Here is a 27,611-nt window from a genome sequence, read left to right as displayed (position 1 = left end):
GCAGGACAGAGAGAGGCCTAAGGAGAACCACAGGGAAACTTGGAGGATACTCCGGAAAGGAGGAGCCCTCTATGGTTGGGGAGTGTAAGGGGGCTCTCAGTCAGAGGCCCATCCATGTGCTGGTTGCTGTGAACACCTCAAGCCCCAGGCTGGGTCCTGACGGGTGTCAGAGGGATGGTGGGACACTTCATATGAAAGTGCATGGGGATGTCATGCTGACTCTGAAACTAGTCAGATGAAAGCCTGGATCTTCTGAGAGCCACAGTATCAAGAAAACCTGCTTGAGAGACACCACTCCAAAAGGAAACAAAGCTGTGAATTAGCAGCAACATGAAGAGAGGATTTATAACATCTGTTGACCATCTCAATTCCGTCATTTCTGAAACCTGGAAACTCTCTGTGGCTGAGCCAGTTCATTCCCTTGTTAGCTTCAGCCAGTTTAAGAAAGGCCCTGCCACTTTAAACAGTGACTATGGAAAGATGAGATAGTAACTACAGGCAGAGAGCATTGTGGGCACCAGTGGAAACCAAGCTCACAGCTGGTTCTTTGTGCCTTTAGCCCATAACTGGCACCCATAATGTGAAACTTACCTGAAGATATGTGGAATCTTCCTAAACCTACCCCTACTCCTTCATCTGCCCATATCTAACCATTCAGGTAGAGGACCCCTCACTGAAGAATACCTCCTGAAAGCAAACATTCTAACCTAGGCCCCTAAGCCTTCACATCACTTTGCAGTTTGGAGGGGAACTGAGGTCTGGAGAGCCAGCTCTGTCAGACCTGGCCAGGCCCAGGGAGCTGTTGGTGTACTGCTGACTGCTGAGGAGACACACTGTCTATTCAGTTACCTTGAAAGAAAGAACAGGACTCCAAGTCTGTTCCTTGGGAGTGAAGAGGAAAGCAGGCAGAGTTACAATAGCAGACGTTAGCACATGCCTAAACGAAGCCACCTTTCATCTGAGAGGCTCACAGAAGCCAGCAGGAACCAGAGGAAGTTCAGGTAGCAGCTCTGCAGCATCATTAATACAGTGCAAATAGTCACCAGGTGAGATCTGGCCTCTGCTGCCATGCTGACTTCACAGGGGAAAAAGGCATTTGCATTTTCTCTCACCACAGAGGGGTGCCAATTCCCTCCAGGATTAGAAAAAAATTGCAATTCTTAGTAGCTCTTCACTGATGGGCTTGAATCCTCTGCCAGGCCTCCCCTCCCCAAACTTTCCCCTTTGTGCCTCTAAATCCTATGGGAAAAAAATAAAATCTGGAAGCCAGTTTATCTAGGGGCTCAGAAGCAGTAGAAATTTTGCCTCATTTGTTCAACCTTTCCTCAGGCTAGACACAGGGCTGGACCAAAAATTCAGCCAATACAGTCTGGCACATAGCCTCTCAGGCAGGGCTTTGCAATTAAAATTTAAATAAAATAAATATAACAAATGTGATTTTGCTCCTTGACATGCCGTGCAAGAAATAAAAGCACTACATGTAAGTTTTATCCTAAATAAATGAATCCCGCTCATTTATTGCCCTCCTACCTACTCCTTCACCAACCATTGATGGTGGGCTATAGTACCTCCCACCTCCATAGTGTAGGAACCCCCACACCCTCATATGTCTTCAGTCTCTGGGGTTATCACTTTCGAGGTTCCCTGCCTCCTCATGGTGGATGAGATTGACTCCAAGGCTGTACTTTCTTTTTTTTTTTTTTTTTTTTTTAAATTTTTTTTTTTTCAACGTTTTTTATTTATTTTTGGGACAGAGAGACAGAGCATGAACGGGGGAGGGGCAGAGAGAGAGGGAGACACAGAATCGGAAACAGGCTCCAGGCTCCGAGCCATCAGCCCAGAGCCTGACGCGGGGCTCGAACTCACGGACCGCGAGATCGTGACCTGGCTGAAGTCGGACGCTTAACCGACTGCGCCACCCAGGCGCCCCTCCAAGGCTGTACTTTCAATCTTTCCACACCAAGCCTGGCCCAGGCCCTTTCAGATTCAACGTACCCAATATCTGTGATGCTTCTCTAGGAATTCCAAGGAACTGCCCTCTCCCCAGCATCCTAGGGTATGTACAAGACAGCGCAGGTGTCCTTCCACCATCCTGATCTCCCCAAACCCTCTCTCCCCTAATATCTTAACTGGCTCACTGCCCCCTACTTTTATTAGGTCTTTCCTCTGTTTAAGTTCCCTTCAATGGGGGAATGAATATTGGTGGGAGAAGGAAACTTTGGGTACTGAAAAGTTCCCCATCTCCATCTGGGTGACAGGTACACAGACACAGGTGTGTACACATGAGAGATTCAAGGAGCTGCACACTCAATATCAGTGCACTCAATACACATTACTGCTCAGTTGAAAACATGTGCCCCCCTCCCCAACCCAAGAAAAATTTGTTAGCTTAGACTGAAGGTGGCAAATGGCCAATGTATGGCCTCACAAAATGGCTCATAGCTTCCCCCTAATGGTTTTGGCCAGGTCTGCACAGTGTGTGCTTTTAACAAAACTGTTTTCATCCTTTAAGACAGAAAATTTTACATAAAATTCTGGATTTCTGGTTCCAGTCAGAAGCCTCAGGGGCACTTGACCTCCAGTTGTAGGTATTTGATTTCTAACCACCTATTCAGGCATTAAAACACATAATACAAAGGCTCCTTGAAGAGGTATTAGGACTAGTTTCCAGAAAGGCATGGAGATGAGGAGCAGGGGGGCAGTGTTATAATGTGGGGATTCGTCTCATTCCTTTGTGAAATAATCACCACAGAAGAAAACAATTTTCTACTTTTTCTATCAGGTTTCTCTGAGATATCAAATAAACAAAACTGTCGAAGTAAAAAATGCATATACATACATCTATACATATCTAGCCAGCTAGCTATTCAAACATACACACTTTTTCTTTCTTCTATTTCACTTAAATTTTCACTCACTTGTTCCTATTCTATTTTTTTCTCTCTTTCATAGGTTGCTATTAATTTCTTACAGCAATTTACAAATGCCCCACTACTCTAAGAATCATTGAAATCACAGTTGGGAACCTCAATAATTTCACCAAGGCAGAAGCTATTAAATACAAACATTGGCAAAAGTTTTTAACGCTGCAGAAAATCATGAAAAATGCCAAGGTAAGCTCATTGCTGCCGCGGATTTAATTCATCCTCTTCTTAAAAGCTAGAAATCCCCTCTCTGCCCAGCAGGACCTGAACAAGCCTTAAATGAAGGCCATATGAGGCCACATCAGGTTGCTTCCTCCTCTCCCCAAAACCCAGCATGGTAGAGGAACAGACAGCCCTGAGGGAGCAGGAGATGGAAAGCCCTCCTAATTTTTCTCATCCCATTTCAAGCTCAGGACTGAAATGGATGGAACAATAGGTAACCCCGCAGCCTGCAGACTCCACTACTGATGATAACCATGAAAACAAAGCTACCTTTTATACTTGTTCTGCTTTGCACTTTTCAAAATCATTTCCTTATAGGTACTTATTGAAACCTCAAGAGGTGGAGAAGCTGCCCTTGAAATTTGCATGGTGAGGGCCTAGGAAAGGAAGAACTCAAGGTTGCTCTGCAATTTGCCATCAAACCAGAACAAGAACCAGGGTCTCTAGACCTCCACTACTTCTTCTTTCTAGACCCAGGACACGTCCCAGTTCTGCTGAAGCCAACACCTCATCTCACTACTGGCTGGATGAGAGAATGTGACACTCTGTACCCTGTCTTTGGTCTTGTCTGTTTACCCAAACCAGCCCCTAGGGACAGAGTTGTTCAACCATAATTAGATTTAGCTAATGAATTCTGAACATTTTGCTTATCATAACAGTTAGGAATCTATCACTCAGATTGGGCAAGTGATCAGACTTCAGTACAGTGGTTGTTTACAGAGATGAGAGACTCTGATAGAGTTAAGGGAGCTAACAAGTGATTGTTGCCCCCTTGGTGGAGGCACCCAGTACCTGGTGATCACAGGAAAATATTAGTTACCACAGACTGAAGGATGAGGGGAGAAAAGAGTGTCACTGGGATCCAGCATGAGTTGGAGATATATATATATATATATATATATATATATATATATATATATGCAGTAAAGAAAATTAACTATTGGGGCACATGGGTTGCTTAGTCGGTTGAGCATCAGACTCTTGATTTCAGTTCACATCATGACCCCAGGGTCATGGGATTGAGCCCCATGTTGGACTGCATGCTGAGAGTGGAGTCTTCTTAAGATTTTTTCTCTCTCTCCCTCTGCTCCACTCACTCTTTCTCTCTAATCAATCAATCAATCAATCAATCACCATTGAAAAAACTCAACAACCATTCAAGATAAAAATTCTTAGCTAACCCCAAATGGAAGAAAACTTCCTGAACCTGGGAAAATGGCAAGGATTTTTGTGTTTAATACTTTTAGCCAATATTACCTGGAAATTCTAGCCAATGGAATGACAGGAAGAAAAATAAGCATCTGGTCTGCAAGGGAAGAAATAAAACTATCATTATTGGAAGATGAGAGGATGTCCTCTAAATAGAAAATTATGAGAAATTGAAACATAAAAAAATTGCTAGAACTAATAAGTAAGTTTTTCAAGGTCAAAGGATATAAAGTCTTTTTATTTTTAAAATTGTATTTATTTATGCTAGAAGCTTATAAGAAATCTAAACACAAAAAAATTTATTAGAACTAAATGAGTTTTTCAAGGTCAAACAATATAAAGTCTATATATTTTAAAAATTGTATTTATTTGTGCTAGAAGCAATTCTTGGAAATTATAGCTTGAAAAGGAACAGGACCTCACATTTATTGTAAATTGATTTTTGACAAAGGTGTCAAGACAATTTAATGGTGAAAGAATAGCCTCTTAAATGGTGCTGAAAAAACTGGTTATCTAGATGTAAAACAAAGAATTTGAACCCCTACATCATCCCACATACAAACATTAACTCAAAATTAGTCAAAGACCTAACTGGAAGAGCTAAAGCTTTCACACATTTAGAAGAAAATACAGGCATAAAATGTCATGACCTTGAAGTAGGAAATGACTTCTTAGCTATGGAACCAAAGACACAAGAAACAAAAGAAAAAAAACAATAAATCAGACTTTACTAAAATTAAAAACTGCTGTGCCTCAAAAGACACCAACAAGAAAGTGAAAAGATACTTACAACATGGGAGAAAGTACTTGCAAATCACATATGTGATAAGTGATTTATATCTAGAATATATAAATAACTCTTAAAAATCAATAATAAAAAGACAGACAACCTAATTTAAAAATGAGTAAAGGATCTGAATACACATTTCCCTAAATAAGATATATAAATAGCCAATAAGCACATGAAAATTTGCTCAATGTCACTAATCATCAGGAAAATGCAAATCAATAAGTAAGGAATGCAACATGATGAGATATCACTTCACATCCAGTAGAATGGCTATAATTAAAAAGTCAGATAAGGACAAGTGTTGATGAGGATACAAAAACAATGGAAAACTTCATATTCTGCTGATGTGAATGTAAATGGTGCAAGAAGTTGGAAAACAATCTGGTAGTTTCTTAAAAAGTTAAACATATACATTTTGGAATCACATTACCATATGACCCAGGAATTTCACTCCTAGGTGTATAACAAAGAGAAATAAAAACAAATGTTCTCATAAAAACATATACACAAATGCTCATAATAGCATTATTCAGGGATACAATCCAAATGTCCATCAACTGTTGAGTGCATAGATAAAAGTAATATATACCCATACAACAGACTTGTCATTCAGCAGTAAAGGGATTGAAGTACTTACACATGCCCAGAGCATGGATGAATCTTGATTAACAGTGTGGTATGTGAAAGAAAACACTTATAAAAGACCACATGTTATATAATTCCATTTATATGAAATTCCTAGAATAGACATGTAGTTGCCTAGGGCTAAGGGGCAAGGGAGTGGGGAAAATGGGGACTGACTGCTAACAGATACAGGTTTGGGGGGGTGGGGAAGGTGATGTAAATGTTCTAAAATTGATTGTGGTGATGGTTTTACAACAGTGTGAATATATTAAGAATTACTGAATTATACACTTTAAATAGGTAAATTTTACAGTATCTCAATAAAGCTGTTTTAAAAAGACATACACAGAAAAAAAGCATGTAAAAGCATTTTCAATAGCATTCAAAACCAAAAATATTTGGGGTTAAATGTCTTAAAATATGTGCAAGATTTATTTAAAAAACTATAAAATATTATTAAGAAAAACTAAAGAATACTTAAATAAGTAGAGGGCTATACTGATATACCATTTTCATAGAAAAGTCAATATTGTTAGGATGCCAGTTCTTTTTTTTTTAATTTTTTTAACCTTTTATTTATTTTTGAGACAGAGACAGAGCATGAACGGGGGAGGGTCAGAGAGAGAGGGAGACACAGAATCTGAAATAGGCTCCAGGCTCTGAGCTGTCAGCACAGAGCCCGACGAGGGGCTTGAACTCACGGACCGCGAGATCATGACCTGAGCTGAAGTCGGACGCTTAACCGACTGAGCCACCCAGGCGCCCCTAGGATGCCAGTTCTTATCCAAAAGATAGATGCAACATAATCTTAATAAAAATCTTGTTAGGATTTTTTAAAATAGAAATTAAGGAGCTCATTCTAAAACCTGTGTAGAAATGCAAAAGACTCAGAATGGGAAAAGCTATTTTGAAAAACAAAAACAAAAACAAAAAAGTTGGAAGACTTTTGCTACCTTATTTCAAACCTTTTATAAATCAAGAAAATGACTGTGTTGGCCAGAGGGTTGACTTCATAAAAGACCAAGGGAACTTTTTAGAGTGAACACAACGTTCTCTTCTTGATTACAGTCGTGGTTACTCAAGGCATATACATCTTACAGAGCTCATAAAGTTAGACACTTAAAATTGATGCATTTGGTTGTATATAAATTACAGAACAATAGTGTTGGCTTAAGAGTTAAATAAATTTACTCAATTGACTTGAAAGTATATTAGACACAGCAGAAGACAGGATTGTTAAAACTAAAGTAGATCAACAGAAAAAATCTAAACAGTGGCACAGAGAGAAAAATAATTGAACAGGAAAAAAAAACTAAGTAGAGCATCTGAACCCAGTATAAAAATATCAAATTGTATAAAATACATGCAAGTGGAATTCCAGAAGGAAATGAGAGATAGAATGGGGAAGAAAAAGTATTTGAAAAAAAATAATGGCCATTTCCCCCGAATTTGATGAAATACCTCAAACTACAGACACAAGAAACTCAATAAACCCAAGAAAGGTAAAAGCAAAGAGAATCATATCAGACTCATTATTTTCAAACTCTGGAAAATAAACTATTCAGTAAAAATAGTTATATTACTTAGAAAGGATAAGAATTATGGTTCAGCAAAAATAATGAAAGTAGAAGACATCTTTAAATTCTGAAGGAAAAAACACCAAATTTTCAACCAAGAATTCTATGTTCAGAGAAAAAAATGCCTTCAAAAGTAAGAATTGACAGAATAGACATTACAGATATACAAAAGCTAAAAGAATGAATCAATTGTCAGTAAACCTGAACTACAAGAGGGAAAGAAAGAAAAAGAAAGAAAGAAAGAAAGAAAGAAAAGGAAAAGAAAAGAAAAAAGAAAAGAAAAGGGGGAAGGAAGAAAGGAAGGAAGGAAGGAAGGAAAGGAAGAAAGAAAAGAAGGAAGGAAGGAAGGACGAAAATTCTTCAGTCTCAAAGGAAATGATACCAAATGGAAACTGATCTATAGGAAAGAATGTAATGCCAGATAAAGTAAATGAGTACAGGTTTGATTTGAGGAGAAATATGTGGGGTGTTCTGTGTGTAAGTTGTGGCTTAGGCAGGCAATGCAACCAGTGGCCTCTTTGTGGCAGACCTTAAAACTCTAAAGGGACTGTGGACTGGCTCAGAGCTGTGCTTTGGGCTCCTCCTGGAGAAGCTCTTCAAAATTGTATTGGCAGAATTCCTCAAAAACAATGTCTAGGTTTTGACATCTATAGATTTCCTTGGTAGATGTCAGCATGAGCAGAAAAAGTTGCCACAGTTATCTGGTTTGAAAAACTTTACACTTAGTTAGTTAGTTATAATTGAGAGAGAGAGAGAGAGCACACATGAGTGGTGGAGAGGGGCAGAGGGAGAGAGAGAGAATCCCAAGCTTGATCATGGGGCTTGATCCCACAACCTTGGGATCATGACCTGACCTAAAATCGAGAGTCAGACACTCAACCGACTGAGCCAACGAGATGCCCCTACACTATGTTTAAAAACAAACAAACAAACAAACAAACAAACATACAAACTAAAAGCTATATAGAAGGATAAACTTTGCTTTCCAACTCATTAAACTAATGAAAGACGTATGATAGCCTAGAGTAATTATCAAAAAATGCCAGTCTTGAGCCATGATAAACAGAAAGTATAAACAATCAGTGAGAAAACTGTGGAAACTAGATGGGTTGCTGATATTCAAGAAGCAAACACTGCCAGAACATATATCATAATCTATCAAATAATCAGTGGCTTTTCCAAATAGATTATGTGGCAGAGAGTCTTTCCCACATGCCTTTCACCAAAGGATACCATTTATCTCCAAGGAGATATTTTCACCCCCAGAATTTGTTTTTCCAACTTCTCCAATTCAAGATTTCTTTTGCTGAGGAATCACAAGACAACAGTGTCTGTATTTTCTAGGGCTTGCTTCCAGGAAGTATAAATAGACACTCCCTTACCTCTACCCCAATAATACCTTTTACGAAGGGATTTTTCCTGGCCTGCCACATCCTTCACTGACAATAAGAATAGCATCATCCAAGAGATGCTGTTTTTTACTACCATGTGCTAGATTTCACCCCACCACTGCCATCCTGAAAAATAATACTGAGTTACCCTCAGTGTTGAATTTCAGTCTTCAGATAATCCGCCAGTGAACATCTAAAACAACTTAAACCTGGAAATAAGTTTAAAATGTATTGTCCTTTTTCAAATTTTGAAATTTGAATTAGTTAAATTTTGGATTATCTCTCATTTTAATTCAGGAAACTATTATTACTTAAGTGATCATACTTTTGTCCAGATGGAAGATTTATAAAATTATAATTCCTAGGGTAAAGTTTTATAAATAAAACTGTTTAAAAGATTTTTTTTAACTCATTTTGTGTTTTTAACTCATATTGTGTTTTTTTGGTTTTGGTACAACATGAAAAGAGGTTAGAAATCATCACTCCATCCAAATAAGTAAAAAGCTGAACAAACTGAAAAAATTAAAAATTCTTAGATCCATCAGAAAAGTGAGGTAACAGGACAAAACACTGGCTCCAAATTAGAGAGGCAAGAAAATACAGATAATCACAACTGATTGGAGAAAATATCCACTAGCAGAAACTTCCAAGAGAAGCAGTGCCAGGAAAGGAAAACCTAAATTGTAGTTAACAAATTGCTGGAGGTGCAATGTAGACAAATTTGAGAGCTGAAAATTCCAGGGAGGTCCAGTCATGGGGAGGCCCACACTTGTGAGTTTTTTTTTTTTAATTTAACTTTATTTTTTAAAACTTACATTCAAATTAGTATATAGAGAAGCAATAATTTCAGGAGTATATTCCTTAATGCCCCTTACCCATTTAGCCCATCCCCCCTCCCACAACCCCTCCAGCAACCCTCAGTTTGTTCTCCATATTTATGAGTCTTTTGTTTTGTCCCCCTCCCTGTTTTTATATTATTTTTGTTTCCCTTCCCTTATGTTCATCTGTTTCATCTCTTAAAGTCCTCATATGAGTGAAGTCATATGATTTTTGTCTTTCTCTGACTAATTTCACTTAGCATAATACCCTCCAGTTCCATCCACGTAGTTACAAAAGGCAAGATTTCATTCTTTTTGATTGCCGAGAAATACTTCAATATATATATATATATATATATATATATATATATATATATAGTGTGTATATATATATATATATATATATAGTGTGTGTATATATATATATATATACACTATATATATATATACACTATATATATATATACACTATATATATATACTATACATATATATATATATAGTGTATATATATATATATATATATATATATATATACTACATCTTCTTTATCCATTCATCCATCGATGGACATTTGGGCTCTTTCCATACTTTGGCTATTGTTGATAGTGCTGCTATAAACATGGGGGTGAGTGTGTCCCTTTGAAACAGCACACCTGTATCTCATGGATAAATGCCTAGTAGTGCAATTCCTGGGTCGTAGGGTAGTTCTATTTTTAATTTTTTGAGGAACTCCATACTGTTTTCCAGAGTGGCTGCACCAGTTTGCATTCCCACCAGCAATGCAAAAGAGATCCTCTGTCTCCACATCCTCACCAACACCTACTGTTGCTTGAGTTGTTAATGTTAGCCATTCTGACAGGTGTAAGGTGGTATCTCATTTTGGTTTTGATTTGTATTTCCCTGATGATGAGTGACGTTGAGGATTTTTTCATGTGTCAGTTGGCCATCTGGATGTCTTCTTTGGAGAATTGTCTATTCATGTCCTTTGCCCATTTCTTCACGGGATTATTTGTTTTTTGGGTGTTAAGTTTGATAAGTTCTTTGTAGATTTTGGATACTAACCCTTTATCTGATATGTCATTTGCAAATATCTTCTCCCATTCTGTCGGTTGCCTTTTAGTTTTGCTGATTGTTTCCTTGGCTGTGCAGAAGCTTTTTATTTTGATGAGATCCCAGTAGTTCATTTTTGCTTTTGTTTCCCTTGCCTTCAGAGACGTGTTGAGTAAGAAATTGCTGTGGGCAAGATCAAAGAGGTTTTTGCCTGCTTTCTCCTCGAGGATTTTGATGGCTTCCTGTCTTACATTGAGGTCTTTCATCCACTTTGAGTTTATTTTTGTGTATGGTGTAAGAAAGTGGTCCAGGTTCATTCTTCTGCATGTCGCTGTCCAGTTTTCCCAGCACCACTTGCTGAAGAGACTGTCTTTATTCCATTGGATATTCTTTCCTGCTTTGTCAAAGATTAATTAGCCATATATTTGTGGGTCCATTTCTGGGTTCTCTATTCTATTCCATTGATCTGAGTGTCTGTTCTTGTGCCAGTACCATACTGTCTTGATGATTACAGCTTTGTAGTACAGCTTGAAGTCTGGGATTGTGATGTCTCCTGCTTTAGTTTTCTTTTTCAAGATTGCTTTGGCTATTCAGGGTCCTTTCTGGTTCCATACAAATTTTAGGATTATTTAGAATACAGAGAATTTTTAGGGCAGTGAATCCACTCGGTATGATATTATGTTGGTGGATACACGTCATTGCACAATTGCCAAGCCCATATTCTTGGTACAACGCCAAGAATATCCATGATGTGATAGTATATGCAAAATGGGGGAGGGAACGAGTGGGAAGGTACATAAAGGCACATTTGGAGGTGATGTTCATGTGTGAAAACTAATAAGACAACACACTTGACATACCTGTAAAAGATACTTCAACTTCAATAGGACATGTTCTCTGGAAATTACTGTTTCCCACTAAGACAAATTGGCTTATGAGACTAGCCACTTGATCCCTTTGGGCATAAAAAATGAGAAAGGGAAGTTCAGTGTTTGGATGCTGGACAGAGACAGGCTCTAGGGCATCCTTCTTAAGATTACGGAGCTACCGACACAGCTCAAAACAGAAGCAAAGAGAGCGGGGGCCTATGTTCTGCCTCAATGTCCACCTCTCTTCTTGGTGAACTTCAGCTTGCCCAGGACCCACCAGGGTGGCAGAAAAGGCCACAAAGCAAAGCCTAGGTATAACAGGGAGGCAGCTGCATGAAGATGAGCTGAAGGTAGAGTTTTTCCACAACAATTTGCCATTGTAGACATTGAAGCATGCTTCTCTAGTCTCTCTCTGAGACTCCAAGTTGTTCAGAATGATTGAAAGTTCTGCTTTCAAACTCAATGGGAAAAGTGTCATCTTTGATGACATAAGACAATGATGTACAGGGAATATGGGGTCATCTATCTTCTCCTTGCTGGGGGAAGCTGTGTACACCATAGAAATGGCACGAAACCTCAGTAATAGCTCCTTACCTGCTAAAACTCACCCAGGCAACACGCTGCTTGCCAGCTTACTGAGTGTTCAAGCCAGAAGTGGCAGTCTGGAGCGGCTCTGCTGATATGAATTGTTTGGTCCACTGAGTTGACAACACTGAAAAACAGGGTTTCACATAAAATTCTGGATTCCCAGCTTCTGTAGAAAAATCAGAGCAATAGTGAAATATGGAAATAGTATAAACATGGATAATTCTGCCTGAATTCCTTCACAGCCTGACCCATTGGCATCAGTTTGGGGGTCGTTTACTGGGAAGGGTATGCTACCTCCACTTGCCCATGACCCCCATTTGGCCCATTTTTCCCTTTTGTGAGTTGTTGAACTCTAGTTTAAGGTTTCTTTAAATTGCAGCTATTTGACCTTCTTCACTTCCAAGAGCACAGGAGAAATTTTCCCATTGGCAATAAAGCAACTTTTCGTATAGAATTGCAAGAATTAAATCACAGAGCCAATTACTGCTGAGCTCCTCACACAGTGTTTCTGGGTTTATGGGCTGGGTTGTGACCTTGAGGAATCTCCTGCCCCCCTCCTGCGTCTCAGTTTTCTGACCTGTAGGATAAAGAAATGATCCATCCTTATCGGATCTTTCCTTAGGATAATATATCTAACCCTAACTGGCTTGGCAGAAATGACCCTGCCGCAGCTGGGAAGCTGATTTCATCCAATTCGTTCAGAAAAGTGCATGTTTATAAATCCTTCCTTTGTGGCCACGCTGGCATGTGAATGATCACTCAGAGCAGCCAGCACTTAGGAATATTGAGCTCCCAACACTGCTCAAAACCAAGAGCAAAGGGAGGGGGCCTGTGTTCTGCCTGAGTATGTGCACCTCCTCCTGGTGCACCTTAGCCTGCCTGGCCCCACCAGGGCAGCAACAGTGACCCCTAACACCTAGGGCAGATTTAAACAGTGAACTGTTGAACCCCAACATGACATTCCCCCAGATTTGCTCATTACACATTCAGGTTGCCAGTGAAGTAGAAGGAAAAGTCTGGCAAACATGCACAACCTCTTGATGAAAATGGGGGAATATTTGTGGATGAGCAGAGGTAGTCTCAGAAGGCTGATTCTTCCCTCAAATGTTACAACATAGAGTTAGGCCACCAAGCAATCTGTACAGTTAAGATGGTAGCATTAGTTGCTAAATTTAGTTTCCATCAACATAAGAGCAAATATATGACCTTATAACAGTGTCTACTCACATATGAAATAAATATTTAACAACTAAAGTTTAATTAACAGACTCAGTGTGCTAACCACTTTACAAATGCACATTATCTTCTTTAATCCATATAAGGCCCCACTTTACACATGAAGAAAACTGAGGCTTAGAAAGGTAAAGTCATCTGTCTGAGATTACAGAGCCAGGCCAGATGAAATCTGGTAGCACTGGCTTTTTAACTCTGATGGCTCAGCTCCAAAGCCTATGTTTGTAGGGCTTTATGGTACTATAGCCTCCTTCCTCTCACATTGCACGGGAATGAAGAGAGCTCCTGGCTTTATTAAATCAAAGATAACTTCTGCCCACACACAGAGGATGGCAGCATTCACACACTTCCCTTATTTGACTCGAGGCATTCATATGCATCTGTGTCCTTGATAAGAGTCAAAAACAATTAGAGGGAAACTAAGAAAGTGTGTTCAGAACACTGTAATCTCTCCACCACGTGCCTTCAGGGCTCATGTGTCATGGGTTCCATGAACTCCCTGGACACTTAAGGACTTACATGCACAGAACACTTTTTTCTCGGTCTTTTGGAGAGCTGTTGATAAAATAATAATGATGATAATAGAGACAAGTGTTGAATACCTACTGTGCATGGAGCACTGTGCAACATCAATTTTCCCAGGATCTTCTTAGGTCAGAACTTGCCCCAGCTTGACCTTGGTTACAAATGAAAAATTCATAGCCAGAAGCCCATGTGTTTAATGGAGAACCCTGGTCCTGGGGTAGGACATCAGAGGTCTGATTTAAGTTTCTCTACTCTCTAGAAGAAAGCCAACATACCATACAGGACATTTGAAACCAGAGCTGTGACCTCTGAAAACAGCAGTATATTTGTACCCTCAGAGGCCCCCTCTGTCTATAATGCCCTCCTCCCCCACAGCCCACCTCTTCTCTGCCTGTGAACTTCTTAGTCTACAGGTACCAGCTCCAACTCCGTCTTCTCAGTGGTGCACTGTCCCCTCCTCCAATTTATAGAGGGTCCCCTCTTTGCATTCTCACTGCTCCTCAGATGTGTGTCCTATTCAGCAGGAACCACAGGCTGTCCAGCATCTTCAACAGTTTTATCTCCCCTAGAGACTGGAGCTCTTTCTGTGTGAGCTCATACCTGCACCCAGGATCAGCAAGGCACACTAAGGGGTCTGTCAGCCTCTCTCTCAGCAGCAGCCAGCCTGGAACTTCGTCTGACTTTTCTCCCACCAACCCAACTATCTTGCTTCAGAGGCTCTAGGGTGGTCTGTTTTGTGCCTGTCTCCACCTGATCTTCTCACATGAGCTTGCAACATCCTACACTCCAGCCTACTCTCTCATGTCTGCCCTCTCTTCTTCTCCCCTAGTTCAGGCCCTACTTTCTCCCACTAAGCTATGGAAATGGCTTTTTGACCAGTCTTCCTTTCCTGCACCCTCTTCCAGAGAGCCTGGTCTCCTCAGTGCTCAGGACTGGTCACATGGACTGTCTGCTAAGGAGCTGTCAGTGACTCTTCAGTGGTACCAACAAAGTGCAACCTGGTGATGTGGGCATCTGAGGACCAAGCAGGAACTGAGCTCTGAGGCCTTAGCAGCCTATCTCCTACTGGTCTTGGAGAATGTTCTCCAAATAGAGGGGTTTCTTACTATGCCTACAGTTCCCACTCCCCAGCTCCTGTTCATGCAGATACTCTGCCTACCTACTATTTTCTCCAGAACAAGTCTCCCTTAAGTAACCCAGTCCCTTCCCCACCCATGCATGTCTTTCTTTGCAGTTGAGGCAGCCCTATATGGAGCAGGGTCCTCACCACTGCAGACCGCAGGCAGCATCCACCCCTCTGAAGGCCATGCCAGCCTCTGCTTTGCACTGACAGGAGTGGGGAACAAAGGACATTATTGCATTCCATTTGAGGAGGGTGAGAGTTGGGAGGAGAGAAGTCACAGGAGGTGAGAGCTATGTGAGATCAGTAATTCAGCCAGAACCTGGAACCCAAACAGAGAAAAATGCAGGCCAACTTTCTCCAAGACTCCATAGGACCTACTATTCATGGGATAGGTGTTTAAATCAAATTTTACTTAAATAATGTTTATTTTTTTCCAGAAATGAAGGTATATTCCACATTCAGTTTCTACTTAGTATCTCAGAAAGCTTTCCATATCTATCTACATTGACTCAGAGCTATTTTCAAGCATTATAGATAGTTGAGCTGCATGGAGTGCAGGGTTCTCCTTCAAGTTTTTCTCTCCCCAGTCTCCCCAACAACACACACATGCGTGTGCACACACACATACACACACACATATAAATACACACAGGGCAGGGCCTTACTCATAGAACTTGTGGAAGGATGCTGACTCTGATGGCCTCAGAAATGTCACCCCTTGTCAGAGTATATAGACTCATGTTTCTCTGGAGTGGAGTTGTGAATAAAAGGCAAGTCCTGTGTCTTTCCTGGAGAAATAGGTGTAAGAAATCATCAATAAAGTAACATGCACAGCTGCTCTTCTGGGACACCCAAACCAATGCCTCAGTCTGATGCAGACCAAAACCAGGTGACCTCATACCTGCCTCCACACACTGGCCCATGCATGCCACGTACTGCCTCCTAACATGCTGATGCATGCAGATGATGCCTAATCAATGCTCAGAATCTTCAAAAAGATAAGCACACAAGTCACAGGTACACACACCATATGTTTTCAAGGCAGCTGTGTTTATATGTGCACTTGCACATCTGCACACTCTCAATGACCTACTAAGCAAACAGTAAAGAGCACTTAGCTGTGTGCAGCCTGCCAGAAACAGGTTTAGTGAACATAAAGAAAGGTGGTTTTTTTGCACATGAGCTGATAGGATTGGGCCCTATCGGAAACTTAGTAGAGTATGAAGGTAAAATGAACATATATTGATGTTAGAGAGACCATAAATCAAATCCCAATCCACTGACCAGATGACCAACCTCTATGAGTCTCAGTTTCTTCATTCTTTATGGACGAAGCTAACAAAAGCTGTTTCATAACTTATTGTGAAGATTAAATGATACCATCAGCATAAAACATTTAGCTTTTTCATGGTGTTTCTTAAATACTATTAATGAAGTAATGAAAAGCCATAACTGAACTAGGAGATCTGATGAGCTAGGAGTCCGTATGTATGAAAATAGACAAGCAGAGCATATCACATCTTTGTTGGGCTTCATCTTGATACATGCCCCACGAGCATTGCAAGGTGGGAAAAGCAATGGTGCAACTCCCTTAGGGTCTTATAAAGTTTCTTTCTGGAAGTGAGAAAGAAATTTTCACTCATTCTCCCCTGGCAAGTCACATTCTACATCTGCCCATCCCATTCTCCAAGACTCAAATGATTCAAAGGTCCAAATGAGCCCATCCAAGGCTCAGAGTTAGGAAGGGTAATAAGCCTCTTGGAATTAAATTATGTGGAAGAAAGGGACATGATGAGGGGGCTGATTTCAGTACATCACATGGCTGATGTTGAAAGCTCTCCAGATTCCATCCTTCAACCAGTGGGTATGTTTAAGGAACCACTGAGCTGTTAATAACATATGATAGTAAAATAGATCATCTTTGGTTTCATGTTTTATTTTCTAAGCACTATTTTAAAAAGATTTTCTAAATATTGTTATAAAAGATGACTGTCATAGAAAACTTCATTCAGTTTTTCCAGGGGCCTCTCTTCATTCTTTGATTTTCAAATTAGTCCTCTTTTAAGTGCCTTTTCTGTTGTCTTCATGCTAGCTTTCTCTTCCACAGTTAGTGCACCTCAACCAGAGCCTCAACTAGCCAAGAGTTTGCATGGGATGTGAACAACATTCCCACATCACTTTCATTGGCATCATGAAATTTTGCTCCATTCCCCAAAATCCATTTGCTGTAATTTTACTTTGAACTGTTTGCACTTTGTAGTCAGAGGTTACAGAAGCCAATGAGGATCAGGAAGCTTAGTGGAGAAAATGTTGATATTGGAACATGTAGAGTTTTAAGTTAATGGTTTTCCCAAACACTGTATTTATATTTGTCCCTGAAGTGGATGAAACTGGTCATATCAGTGTCATTTATGAAGTACTCACAAAGTGCTTGGCACATTTTAAAGTTTCAAACTTGCCATCATCTTCATGTATCACTTGTCTGAATTCAGGAATGCAAAGTTGGTCTGAAGGGAGCCTGGTAAGATAGTGTGACTGTTACAGTAACCCAGCCCCAGCCCATAAATTAACCCTGCCAGGATCAAAGTCTCTGCCTTGTTTCCAGCTGGATCCTGTGCTCAACCAAGGGTCCCAGGAGGCCTCTGGCTTAAAAGCTTGCCATCTCATTTGTTTCTGTAATGTATGCCCCATCGGACACATGTGTCAGTTCTGCAGCATAAAGATGTGCCTGCACTTCATGCATCCTGTCTGTTCTTTAGTTAGTAATTAAGTATGCGCAGCTACAGATGTGTTGTGGGAAGATATCATCCAAGCCCTGACAAAGAACCAAAATTATTCATATAATTTATCATCCCAGCCATCCTGAATGCTAACGAGAGCACTCCTTGATTAGAATTGTCAGGAACCATTTGCACTCATGTCCTGTCAGGGAGCATTTCCTCTGCCAGACGCCGCTGTTCATACCAACCACAAAAACTCTCAGACTTTCTTTACAATCTCCCTGGCCCTCCAGAAATGAAATGCAATAAAACAAGCATTTACCCCCTCCCCCCTTTCTCTGATGAGTTTCCAGAGGCTTTGAAGTTTTCTGTGGTTTTGTATTTTTTGTGTTTTCTTTGGGTTTTTTGTTTGTTTTGGAGCAGGGTAGTTGTTGTTAGCTCGTATGTTAAAGCTTTTAGAGATCTGCTGGTCCTTCCTCCCCACACCAGAGTCCAGGGTTATGTTCTTGGATTCAAGGTTCTTTCTGCCCAGAAAGAAACACCAAAGGAGTGTGGAAACCACTCCATTTGGGTCAGGCCCACTTGATAATATTCCTGCTTTAGAGAAGTGGCTGTCTTGGAATTTAGCTCAGACGTTGAGACACATTCTCAAATCTTATTTTTGGTGGGGCAGAGGGGGTGGATTTAGGAGACCAGAGGGTCTATGTTCTGTCATTAGAATAGAAGAGAATAGGCAGTGAGATAGAACACACTGGAAGGAAGAGATATACTTCACCCCCTAAGAAAAGATTTTGATTTTCCAGCCTTTCTTCCATCCTTATGGACACTATCAATCTATAAGGTAAAATGAAAGAGGAAAACTCTCTATTGTCTTGTGGTTTCCCCAAGCCATCTGTAAATCTACCCCCAACACTAACTTTTAATCTATAAAGATATGTAAGGTTTTAATGCAGTGTTTTGTTACCATATTCAATTTTCATAATTTAGTCCTCAGGTTGTTGCATTGATTGGAAAACGCATTAAGCACAAATCCATCTAATTATCCCTGGTGCAGAGGCTTGGTCAGATTCCTCCAAGAGGGTTGTGGTCAAAGAGACCTGATCCTACAATCTGCTGCAGACAGCTCTGGTGGGCTCCAGCCCACAGCACCAGATGTGAGCAGGACATGGGTGGCCTGGGCAAGCTCAAGAAAAGCCACCTTGGGAAGTATTCCAGAACCTCTGGAAGAGACTAGAGCTGACTGCTAACATGGGATGCAGTTGTGTCCCTGTAAGTCTGTATCATTATAATTGGGTAACTTTCTTCATATTTTAAACCATCAGGGGCACTTCACATTTGAAACCATCAGGGGCACCTTAACTCAGTCAGTTAAGTGTCCAACTCTTGATTTCAGCTCAAGTCATAATATCATGGCTGTGAGATCAAGCCCCACAATGGGCTCTGTGCTGATCATGGAGCCTGCTTGAGATTCTCTCTCTCCTTCTCTCTCTGCCCCTCTCCTGATTGCCTGCTCTCTCTCTCTCTCTCAAAAAAAAAAAAAATTAAACCATCAGAAGGTAAAGCTTAGGGAAAAATGAGCTTGATCTGCCTTTACACCAAACTTATTAGACGTTGGCTTTCAGAGACTCCCTACTCATACCAATTCATTGATATGTCCAGCTCTCTCCGAAGGTAACTTCACTGTAGAGATGGGGAGCCCAATATGAAAATCTGTCTCAATTTGTTATCTTTTCCATTTACACATCTGGAGACAGTGGCATTATACCCTTAAAGGCATAGCCTTCTTCAAAACTTACATCAGACTGACTGGCTGATTCTGTGAGTTCAATTAATTCTGGAATCCTCAAAAAGACCCCTGCTTTCCTGCAGGATGTCTGGGGACATAGGCAACTCTGCGCTTAAGCACTTGTGGTCCACGTTCACCAAAGGCCACCTGTTAAATCAACACTCAAGACAATAGAGTGAGCAGAACTCTGCCATATCAACAGCTATTTAAAGGATATCACGGAAATCTGCCTCAGAGCTAAAAAGTGCAAAGTGCATATGTGTGGGAGTGGTGGATGAGGAGAGAAGTGATATGTTTTAGTAAGACAGAAAAAGTATGGATAAATAGTGAGCTCATTGAGCAGACTGGATGATCCTTTCCCAAGGGAAAGTTATAGGACTAGATAATTCCATGTATCTTTAGGTATAAAATTCAAATTACAAACGTCTCATCAAAAGACATCATAAAACAGGTAAAAATACAAAGTCACCAACTAGGAGAATATATTTGCATACATATAATTGACAGATTAGTATCAATAAAAATAAAGGACCTTTAAAAATAAACAAGAAAACATAGGCAAATGACATGACCAGTCAATTTCATAGAATAAAAACACTAATGATCCATAAACATATAAAAGTGTTTAATTATGTGAGAAGCTGAGAAAATACAATTAAAGACAATTTGACTCCTACCAGACAGGCAAAAATGTAGAAGTCTGACAATTCCCAGTGCAAGTAAGAAAGCAGAACAAAGAAATCCTCATGCATGGGTAATGGAACAGTACATGGAGTTAACCTTGGAAAGCCATTTGTTATTATATAATCAGTTAAATGTGCACTTACCCTCAAACCTAGCACTTTCACTCTTAAATACCCTAAAAAAGTGGTTCCCAACAGGCTCATTACCACACCCTAGGAGGATGTCACTAAGAGTGAGGGGCACATTGACATTTAGTAGGTGGGACAATGAACAATAGGTGTCCTACAGTTTCTGGAGAAGTCCCACACAAAGGTGAATTAGCCTTCATCCCACGTGACTAGATAATTTATACAGGTGAGCATCTGTTCATACTTATCTGATCCTGAAATCCTACTCTACCTTTGTTTTACATATAACACACATGTTGTGTTAATGAGTTTTAACATACTGAATTTTCTAGTACTGCAACTACCTTCCAACGTGAAGGAAGACTGTGCTTTCCATTGGTGTTTGGAACTTTGCCCAGAATTGGCCAATATTTCAGAAAATCATATCTCTATTGAGAACCTTGCATATGGTTCTCATATTGAATTGGGTCACCAATTCAAAACACCTATGTCTGTTTGCATTTGTAGCTAGAAAAATCATGGTAAGTCTACACACAGGTGAAAACATCGGACATCATTATTCTGGCTCCTGGTGTAATTGTTATCCCAAATTTACATATTGGTACAAACCATCTGTTGTTATAATTTGCTATGTTTTATTTCTCTATTATATTACTATTAGAGCAACAGATTGATTTCTTGAAATCCCATAAATATGGTATGGTATATGATAAAAAAAATTCATTTCAGAATAGTAAAAACATCACAAAATATTTGTCACAGAGGGGGGCACTGGTGTTGAGAACTACTGCCCTAACGAGCATTTGCATATGTACCCCAGAAACCGTGTATAGAAGAGCTCATTGTAGCATGATATAAAAAAAGCAAAAAACTGAAAACAATCCAAATCTCCCTTAAAAAGCAAATTGGATAAATGCATGCATAAATGCAATTTGTGGAATACTATATCATGGTGCAAATGAATGAGCTATAGCCATATTCATGAATGTGGGCAATTTTTTTTAAAAAATGTGGAACAAAAACAACAAATCACACAACGTATATATATACAGTAGAAACACTTAAACTTCAAAAGTGGGCATAACTAAAATTTTATTTAGGAATGCATGTAATGTGATAAAGCTATAAAGAAAAGTAAGGAATGGTAAACACGAACTTCAGGGTACTGGTTATATCTGGAGGTGGATGAGGTTGGGGAGGAGCACAGAGGATTATGTTCTATTTCTTAAATTGGATCGTTGGTACATGGCTTCTCCTTTTATTATTTAAACTGTAAATATATACATTTCAAAATAGAATGTATATTACAATTTAAAAACTTTAAAAAATCAGAAACTCCTATCTAATCAGCCCAAGCCTTTAGTTGATTGGACCTATTTTAAAGCTCATCTTCACTTGCACTGAAGATTGCCAGATCTCTGGGTTCAGGACACACTCCCTGTAGTCACTAAGTCTGACACCTGTCTTGGGACATCTGGCCAACAGACAATGATGTTGATGCTGGCATGAGGCGATCTTGCAGCCTCCCAAAGGGCTTGTGTCATGCCAGGAGTCCAAAAGCAACCAGAAAAGGGGGATTCTCGGCAGCCAGAGAGAGAAATGTTTGCCGTTAGCCAGGAGAATGCAGACACCCCTCAGGGGAGGTCTGGCAGAGCTTCTTGGCACTGCCTCTGGCAGGTCACCTATCTACCTCCATTGTAGTCTTCATTAGAGAGCCCAGGGCAACTGCTCAGGTGCCCAGGCTTCCAGAAGATTTTTACAACAGGGTCTGAAAACTCCACCAACTCCTAAGGCTGCAGGACTGAAGCAAGGTGTGACAAAGCAGGTGCCATTTTATCTAAGGAATTTAGACTAAATGGAAAAGAGAGAGCTGCACACCCAGAATGAAAACAGTAGCACCTTCAATCGGCCAGCACCTTGCTGGGTTCTAGAACACCACAGCAATGACAAGATAATTCTTGCCTTAAGAACTCTTACTCTACCTGTGCTCAGATACCTCAGTGTTCTACCAGGTCTTCGAGGGCAGGCATACATTTCTGTGACCTTGGTCCCTGGTGTCATGCGTGGCAAATTGAAGCCTGGTAATATTGAAGAAATTTAATTGAAGAAAAGCCAGTGAAAGAGAAATGTAGGAGGTAGATTTAATAAATGACAAATTGGCAGTTTAGCTACTGATGGTAGAGCCAAGATCTCACATTGGGATAGACAGGCTTCCAAAGTTTTCTTGGTAGAAGTGTGACTTGAAAGATGAACAGGTATTAGATGGATGCAGATGGAAGGGTACAGGATATAAGTACATCTCAGGGTGTGGGAATGGTAAAACTAACACTCTGAGATGGCCAAACATGAAGAGCTATCACATGCCACAGGAGCAGTCTACTTTAATGACAGTAGGGCTAACAGTAGTAGATAAAGGTTAATTGGTCAACCAAAGCCAAGTCCTGGGGGACTTGAATGCCACACTAAGGGTGTTGGGTGTCATTTTGCAGTCAACCAGGAATTGTACCAAGTATTGTCCCTACCTGAGCTCAGATTTCAGCTGCATTTGTGGGGAGCAGCTCTCCTGCACATGCCAGAACCATCCCCCCAGCACCTGCTGAATTTCCACACTTTTCTACTCCCCCCCAACCCTTGGCCACTCCCCATATTCCCTCAGCTCCTCCCAGGGAAGCCCAAGTCCCCATCCTTCACAGAGATGGGGCATGTCTTAGGCACATAGCTGATGAGTTTTTAGAGGAGCCTCCATGGGATCTAGCCTCCCCACAGTAATAACCTGCCCACAGTAATAACCAGCTCCAGAACTTTGGATTAGATTTTTTTCTCTTCCTTGTCTCACTTGCTCACTCCCTCATTCCTGCTTCCCAGCTCCACCTCCAAGAGCCTTGTGTATATCCATGATACAAGAGTCTGCAATAAATATGAAGAAAAGAGGCTCTGATTTGAGCCAATAACAATGAATCTGGCTGCCTGTGAGGGCCAGGATCTCCAAAGTGGTGTGAGGTGAACAGAATGAAAATGTGGCCAGAGGTCAGAGAGAAAGACAGACAGAGAGACAGAGGCAGACAGGACACAGACAAATAGAAAGACAGAGACAGAAAGAAAAACAGTCAGAGACAGAGAGAGACATAGACAGAGGAGAACAGAGGCAGAGACAGAGGCAGCTAGCCATCAGTGCAAGTTGGAGTTTAGGATTTTTCTGGAGGATTGGGCAGGACTGTGGCCCTGGAGGAGAAGCCCAGCCTCCCAGGAGAAGAGGGATGGGATTTGGGGCATTTTACTGCACGGTGGAGATACTGGTTCTGCCTATATGTGGCTCAAGACCTCAGAAACTCCCCCATGCTGTCTTCTGCTCATCTCTCTATCTCTGTTTCATCTTTGTCCCTTGACAGCAAGTGGCAGGGAGGCAAAGGCAGCCCTTTCTCAATTCAGTGGGTTGGGGCACAGTAGCACAGGACAAGAGGGATGAACAACTCTTTGTCCCTAACATCTGGGATGACAACTTCACAGCCACATAAATTATTCATATCTCATCCAACACAAGCACATTTACATAAGACAAAATATTATATAATATTAATGTTTAATATAGAAAGGGCTGCCTAGAACACAATACCATGTTCAAATGGCCTAGCACACGTCCTGGCATAGAGCAGGCCCATTAGGAGCTTCCATGGACAGGAAATCTAAAAGGAATCACCAAGAGCAATCCCTGTGGTCCATTCCCTCTCTCTCTGCCCATGATTTCATACCCTGGCTCCACCTTGGCCAGGCACTGAGCCTCAGTTTCCTCTTCTTCTATGTTGGGGATGGCCCAGAAAATTACTGTAGGCATCTAATGAGATGGCACATGTAGCACCTCCTGCCCAAGTCCTCCACAGGTGTGCTCCACAGATGTTGACTATCTTGGTAGCCCAGGTGGCAGTCACGCCCTCACCTGCATTCTCTGTTTGCTCAGCTATGGACTACACTGCACCCTTTCCTTAGTTCAATCTCTGCCTGTCTGAAACATTTTTTGCTCCAAATAGGACTAACCCTTCCTCCTCTGAGCCCCTCTATGACACCTTTTGCGTGGGATTGCAATTTTGTAAAGGTCACTTAGCCCCACAAGCCTTCTCTGACCCACTCAGGAAAATTTGCTATCCTGCCCTGAGGTATTTTTTTGAGTCTCTGTCACAACTTGCAGTGATTGTTCCCACCTCTGGCACTAGACTATGACAGGAGCCAGCCACGGAGTTCTCTATCCCAGTTCTGGATCCCAGAAAGAAGAACTGAGAGAAGAGCTTGGAAGCAGTTTGTCTGTGTGAGAGGTGATGTTCAGAAACAAGAGAGGGAGTGCGGGAGCCAGGTAGAGAAGGATGAGCAGGTTACCTCTATGGCCCGGGGCTCAACATGCTCAGAGGCTTGTGGAACATGCTTTGGAGTTGTCCCACTCAGGGGGAGACAAAATTGGGGTTTATCCAGCTCTACCTCCAAAGTCTGTGTCTGTGGGCATCTGTCCCTCCATTGGAGGTGACATCTCCTGACTCCCTTCCCTGTCCACTCCCTGAGATCTTCCCACTTCTCTTGAGGTGCGTGATGCTATTATGTCATTGATGTCCCTGACATCAACCTCTGGCCACCCTCTAGTCACTCACACAGCTGTGGAGTGGTTCCTGAGGGTAAGTCTAGCATATGGGGTTAAGGAGGCAGATATCACACTCAGAGATGTTTCCCTAAGAAGGACACCATCTTGTACCATGGACAGGCTCCAAGGAAAGAAACTACAATGTGACAAGTGCTAGAAGAAGGCAAGATGAATGTTCTATGGATCACTAGGATCTGGGGTTGGATGAGGCAGAGAAGCCCCTCAGAAGAAGGGGCACTTGGCCTGGGTCTGAGATCATACAGAGAGGGAGAAAGAGGGGGAGAAGGAAGAGGAGGAGTGGTAGGAGGAGCGGGAGACTGGGGCGGGGGAGAAGGGGAGGAGAAAAGCACAGTGAGGGCTCAGGCAAGAGGAAGCAGAGCCAGCTCAAGCACAGCAAGAGATCTGGCAGCTATTAGAGGTGGGGCCAGGAGGGAGGCAGCCAGGTATGTGGGGGCTCTGCCCATAACTGGGAACTAGAGTCCACCCTGTAGTTGCCTACAAGCTGCTGAAGGACTTTAGCCAGCAGGCAATGGATGTAATCAGATGCGTGTTTTAGGGAGTTGATCTCTTTGGCAGCCTTGTGGAGGGAAAGTAAGAGAATGTGTCAAGTGTGGGAGAACAAGGCCCCAGCCAGGAGAAGCTGAGTGGTCCAGGTGACAGGGGACAGATCCCAACTGTAGCAGCTTTGGGGAAGGGTGGAGAGATGTGGCAGATGTGGACATTGCAGGCACAGTTCTGGATATTCGTGGGCACCCACTCAACATGGGAAGAGATCAGATGAGGAAGGGTGGCTCCAAGCAGGGGGAACAGCCAAGCAAGGACCGAGTGGGACAGTCCAGATGTCAGGGAAACCTCTGGTTTGCTCCTGCCTTAGTGTGATCATGATGAAATGCTTTGAAACCTCAGCAGCAATCTGATGGAGTAACAGAGTATGACTGTTCAATTTTTTAATAATAAAAACCCGGGGCTTGTATTTCATATGACTTTTTTTAATTTCATTTTTGTCATAACTCACGTTTTATGGAATGTTGCAAAAGTATCAGTCTGTGACTGATGGGGAATAAATAAAACCTGGTCTTTCACTGTTGCTGAGCTGGGAAATCTTTTTGTAGGACCCCCCCCAACCCTGCCGCCCCATCAGCTTCTGTTGCTAAAACCAAACTATTCCTCATCCCAGAGTTTCATTTTCATTTATTTTCTCTTCATGCCAGAAAAGTTTATTACCCCACCTGAGACAAGCAAGGAAAGTACAATGCCCTCACCAAATCTGATCCCCAGAATTTCTCTAGCCCCACATTACCTCAGACATTCTGTGAGAGACCTCCCTCCCTAGCTCTGGCTGAACGTGGGTGCTGCACAGTCTCTGTGATGGCAGTGATGTGGATGGCTATACACAATCCTGCGGCCAAACTAACATGGAAGGACAGTCCCGTGATGCCATCTGGCAGCTGCCAAGGTCCACTGTTGGCAGCCAAGCTTTCTAAAGGTCATTAATGTGGATTAGCCACTAATGGATTTTCTGTTGTCCCCAGCACTATTTTTAACTTATTCTGAGCTTTGAATTATCAAAATGCATTAAAAAATTGTTTTTAATGTTTATTTATTTTTGAGAGAGAGAGAGTGAGAGCAGGGGAAGGCCAAGAGAGAGAAAGACACAGAATCTGAAGCAGGCTCTAGGCTCTGAGCTGTCAGCACAAAGCCCAACATGGGGCTCAAACTCAGGAACCATGGGATCATGGCCTGATCCAAAGTCAGACACTTAACCAACTGAGCCACCCAGGTGCCCCTATCCAATTGCATTTTTATTTGTGAGTATGGACATAAACTCTTTACTGCTGTTTCTGTGCAGCTTCTCAGATATTCACAAACCTACTCTTCATTTGCTTTGCTCAAAGAACAGTTCCATAACTTACTAAGACAGGGCTGAGGACCACCAACCTACACCTCACTACCAAGGGGGCACCCCCACATGGGTTCATTCCAAATGGCAGCAACAAAGCAGTGGCCCTTTTCCTGGCAGAGCTTCAGAATGTGTATTCCCCATCCCCACTCAAAGAGCACGTGAACCCAGCAGCTGAGTACATAATGTGTGTGGGCACTTTGGGAGCACACATTATGGCAGGCACTGTGGTCCTGTCACAAAGATCCCAGAGTAAAGTACAGTCATTGTGTGAACATATGGTATAACCAAGAATCACACACCTATGGCCCACATGCCAGATCAAACCCGCAGATGTGTTTTACCTGTACACATTTTTTAAAATAGGGAAACTGTACATAAAAATCCAAATTTCCAAATTTCCTAGAAAAATTGGAACACTGGGAAGTACCAGTGTGACAACTGTATGACAACATTGTCTGGGGCAGAGAAATTGAGGCATCTTGCTGTGGGTGTTTTGTGTATGTGGTGGGTGTGTGTGGGGGAAATGGTGGCAGGGGGGCTTGGTATTTAAGGGATTTAAGAAAAGGGAACCTCCTGAACTCTGATTCTAAGCTGGAAAGCAAAGCCTGAAAACACTGACATTATGACAGGGAAACTCAAGTGAGTGGTTTAGAAAGGATTAGAAGTCAGGGTTAGGGTAACAGAGCCAGGTTTCCTGGAGGAGACAGGTTTTGCAGAAGCATCTAAATAAACAGCACACCCATAGTGAGGCCAGCCTGATCTGTCTTCAGCACCAGTATCTCTGGCTCTTGCAGAGTTGGATGTACATGCAGGCAGGGGC

The sequence above is a fragment of the Panthera leo genome, chromosome E2 (assembly GCF_018350215.1).
Source record: "Panthera leo isolate Ple1 chromosome E2, P.leo_Ple1_pat1.1, whole genome shotgun sequence".
NCBI classification, from domain to species: Eukaryota; Metazoa; Chordata; class Mammalia; order Carnivora; family Felidae; genus Panthera; species Panthera leo.
This window is presented reverse-complemented; position numbering follows the sequence as displayed.